Genomic DNA, 5,000 nt, shown 5'->3' on the forward strand with positions numbered 1-5,000 from the left:
ATATTGACCTAAAGTGTGTTGAAACATGATACAGAGTGTGAACTTTTGTCTCATAGCTCATCTCGGCTTGTCCCCTGCACTTCGAAATCTGTCGCTAGTTAGCCAATGCTACCAACAGGTTTTCGATGGGGGTGCCTCGGGCATCGGCCTAGCCATGCAAATAAATCACTGTTTTACACCATTTACGAGGCTCAAAGTAGCCCCACAATTTATTGGTAGACTTCCGAGGGCCCTGACATTTAAAACGAGACATTGAGAACTTTGAAAAACCACTGGTAGTATTTACAAGACGATTTGTACAAACAGTACCTTCAGGAAGTTTACCGTTTATACCTCGCTTCATGACAGCAATGAATGAACAGGTATGATAAGGGATCAGATTCCAAAAATAATTCTGTGGAAATGCATGGATGCTAGGAAGCAACTGGAATCCATGCATTTCCACGGAATTATGCTATTTCTGTTAGCACTTCATTGAAATGTAGGGCTGTAGGGCATCACGATTAACTATTAATTAAAAAAAAAATCGTTTAACAGCCGTACAAGCAAGTGATGAGAATATGATCAGGAATCAGAGAGAGAGGGAGAGATGGAGAGAAAGAGAGAGAGAGACTTAACACTCCTTTATTGAAACAATATCAAGTATTTAATCACTTCACAATAAAAACATTGTTAAAATACAAATAAAAACCTTCACAGGAGAGAGAGAGAGAGAGGGAAAGAGAGAGGGAGAGGGAGAGAGAGAGACAGAGGGAGAGAGGGAGGGAGTGGAGTCGTGAAATGGACAGAAAGAAAGAGAGAGAAGATGATGGAGGGGGAGAGAAATGAAGTGATAGAATAAGTGTGAGGAGAGGGAGAAATGAAGTGATAGAATAAGTGTGAGGAGAGGGAGAGTGTGAGGTCGTGTCGGTCCGAGTGAGTCACCAGCTGATGTCCCTCTGCAGTCTGACTCATCCCAAACACAACGAGAAACCAGTGTGTGTGTGTGTGTGTGTGTAAAAGTGATATGGCTTGTAATGATGTTTGTTGTGTAAATGTATTAGCTGGCTCCCATATTAAGGCTGTTAATGTGTCTGTAGTGTAGCACTGCAGTGGACAGCACAACACAGTGGGACCAACAGCATCTTTTAATGCACATATAGGATCTTGGCCTTCTTCTCTTGTCTTCATGTTTTCGTGTGTGTGTGTGTGTGTGTGTGTGTGTGTGTGTGTGTGTGTGTGTGTGTGCATGTGGGGGTGGGGGGTTAATGCACATACAGTATCTTGGTCCTGTTCTCTTGTTCATGATCCACTGCTGTTCAGGGGAGAGAGACCAAGTGTGTCTGGAAGTGGTGTGTTTGTGAATGTGTGTGTGTGTGTGTGTGTGTGTGTGTGTTCATGTGTGTGTGTGTGTGTGTGTGTGTGCATGTATGTGGGGGGGTAATGCACTCCTGAGCTTTCATCCAAGAGCTCTCACTTTTAATGAGATTTCAGCAGGAGACCCACCACACACACACACACACACACATACACACTCACGCACGCACACACAAACACACACACACACACACACACTCACACATACTCCCCCCCCACCACTCTACCAGCAGGGACCGTCTGCTGAACAAAGGGAGGCCCCAACCACACACACACACACACACATACACACACACACACACACACACACTCTCACACTCACACACACACACACACACACACACACATACACACACACACACACACACACGCACACACAGACAGACACACACACACACACACACACACACACACACACACACACACAAACATGTAGGCTACACACAACACTGGAAACACATACAACATGCACATGCACATACCCCAAAACACAAAAGAGTGAGACTTTTTTAAACATAGACAGCCACACACACACACACACACAGATACACACACACACACACACATACACCTTCAGACACAGACTCCCATCTGGTGAAGGGCATTTTGGAGAACAGGCTCAAGAGAGCCCAGCATGGCCACAGACATGAGCTGTCATGACACACACACACACACACACACACACACACATGCTCTTCTGTCATACACACACGCTCAAACTGTTGCTTTCTTCCAGGGCCTTTCTATAGAACACATCTATACTACTACTATAATATAATATGTGTGTTCTCTTGCCCCCCATCTATCCAATCAATAAATTCTGGCAACACATTAAAATGAGCCACCCCGACTCACTCCACCATCTAGCACTTCAAAGCCAAGAGCAAAGCATGGGAAGGAGCCCACTTAGCCAACTTGTCCTGAGAGTCAGTGACCTCACACCATCCCACATCACTGAGGCCCGGGACAATTACAATTACAAGGAAAATTACATCACCTATTGGAAAGAATTCACCAAAACACAATCTAAATTACAATGTTTTTTGGCCCTAAAACGGGAATACACAACAGCTACTTACCTGAGTACACTAAAAGACCCCAAACTCAGGAAAACCATGACTATGTACAGACTCAGTGAGCACAGTCTCTCCATTGAAAAAGGCAGACACAGGCAGACCTGGCTGCCCAGAGAGGAGAGGCTATGTTCACACTGCAGTTTGGGGGTTGTGGAGACAGAACTGCACTTCTTAACAGAATGCCCAAAATATGAGGAAATACGGACATTATCAGTCAATAAATTAAATTCAACCCTTCCTGAATTCCAAACCTGGACAAATGAGGGTAAATTGCCTTACATCCTCGGAGAGAACGAGGATGTGGCCATTCTGGCTGCAAAATTTGTAGCAGTCTGCCATAACCTGAGGGACAGCCAGTGAGGCCACAACAACCAACAATGTTGTTTATTTATTTTTTTTATTATTAGAATTGCCATTCTATGTCTAATGTCTACCTTTATGGCCTCTTATATGTCCATTTTACAATTCTGTTAAGCTAGCTAGCGTAGCTAGCGTAGCGCTCATATAGGGACCTTATATCAGGTACTGGTTATTATGACCGCCCAGGCGTGAAAGCGCTCATATAGGGATTGTCAAAGTTTTTTTTTTTTTCCCCCGTCATCTACTTCCTGAATTTTTGGTCAACGATACCCGGGACACCGAACCACCGGGGCACATGAAATTTGGTGGGTATGTAGCCCCACTAGACTTTTACGGAAAAATTTTGTTTCGTCCCCGGGGACCAACATACCATAAAAGATTCTTCATCCTCAGTGCCACGGTTCAGCAGAAAAAGCAGTTTTTCCTAAATAACTACCTGAACCGTGGCACTGAGGATGAAGAATCTTTTATGGTATGTTAATCTCAAGAACCCACATCAACCTGGCCCATTATCACTCATTTGTGATTTGCACCCACCGGTAAAAAAAATGAAAATGCAATATTATTCTGCTTTAATCGCCCCTATCTTCAGTTAAGATGTTCAGAACTGCACCAAATTTTATGTGTATGATTGACCTGGCATTCTCTGGGGTATGACAAGTTTCGTAGAATTTCATCCATGGGGGGGTCTAAAATAAATAGGTTATGTGTACATTTAGTGACTGTACACTCATTGGCCTGTAGATGGCGGTGCACACATATACACATGCACACACACACACAGGCACCCACATACTATCGGTATTAGAACGGTCGATACATAATTACAAATTCAGTAGGATTAAAAGAAAGCCAAAATAAATATTCATCATCATCATCATGGCTGCATTTCCAGTATTGACGATAAGTAGTCGTTTGTCAACTAGATGGCGCATCGTTGCAGTGAGACGTAATTTTGTTGGAAGTTAAAAGTAGGTTGGAAAAACAATGGACGCTTCCTACAAGGACTGTAGTTTACCGCAGAGAACGTCTAATAAGGATAGGACGATGTTCATATGAAATGTAATAACCACTTTCTTCTTGAAGCCGAAATAAATCTGAGGATGTTTATCGGACATGCTTGGTTTTACTGCAGGAATGCGTTAATCTTATAATATCAATAAGGACCTAGGTAATGTTACCGTTAGCATTGGTTGAGTGATGGAGGCCAATTTGATTGATTGCATTTGTAGAAAACTATAAATGCGGTTATACCAAGCAAATTGATAGCAGCACTGTAATTGTATCTTTCGACTGTCATTTGTTGCCGTGCTACAAAAAATCATTCTGTACAATGGAAGATTTACCAACGTTACACCCGGTCTGATACAGTTTGCCTATACATACATTGAGACTGAGGCGCCTGTTTATTTTGTTTGAAGTGCGTGCAGGGTGTGAGAGGGAATCGATGTGCTTTGATTCCAGCTTGGTAGTTGTAGTCTGTGAAATTAAAAGCACGTGTGTGTGAAGTATCAAACAATGACACCTTCATTTCATTATGGCTGCTTTAGCAACACACCTTAAGCTACTGTGTAGTGGGTCCTTGACTCATGGAGCTGCGTGAATTTTATTACAACTTTTCGCCACGATATGGCAGTTTAAGTCCACTTGATACTGTAAGGCGTGAGCCATTGGTTTCCAAAGGAGATTTTATTTGTGTCGCCAGCATAGCCTATTGACAATTTATGTTGTAAATAGGCCTACCTTCTAAGCCTACCTGTAGCTTAGGGAAGCTAACAGCTTTCTATTAGGATCTAGTTTGTTAGTTACAGTTAGGTACAACTCCCTGATGCATTTTTGCATTTAGAATAGCCAGAGCGTGGATATCTCAATCGGAAAATTAAACAATATCGGGTGCCTATGGACTAGGCTGGGTGAACCCAGCCTGATCTGCTCGCTATTTATTTTTTGATTTCTTAAAAGATTGAGCTTGGTCTGGTGAAAGCCAGACTAGCCATGGACCTCAGTTACACAATGCAAGGGAACATGAATCAGCCTATATTTGCACGAACAATAACGGACAACAGCTCTTCAACTTTGGCCCGTTAAAATGTGTATGAACAGTCTAGCGACGCATTTCATCAAGGCCCATTTGGACATGTCAGTTATTTGCACCACTGGTTAGATGTAAAACAGCATTTCGTTTCAGACTACTGTTACTTAATTTGT

Source organism: Alosa alosa, chromosome 21 (assembly GCF_017589495.1).
Source record: "Alosa alosa isolate M-15738 ecotype Scorff River chromosome 21, AALO_Geno_1.1, whole genome shotgun sequence".
NCBI lineage: Eukaryota > Metazoa > Chordata > Actinopteri > Clupeiformes > Clupeidae > Alosa > Alosa alosa.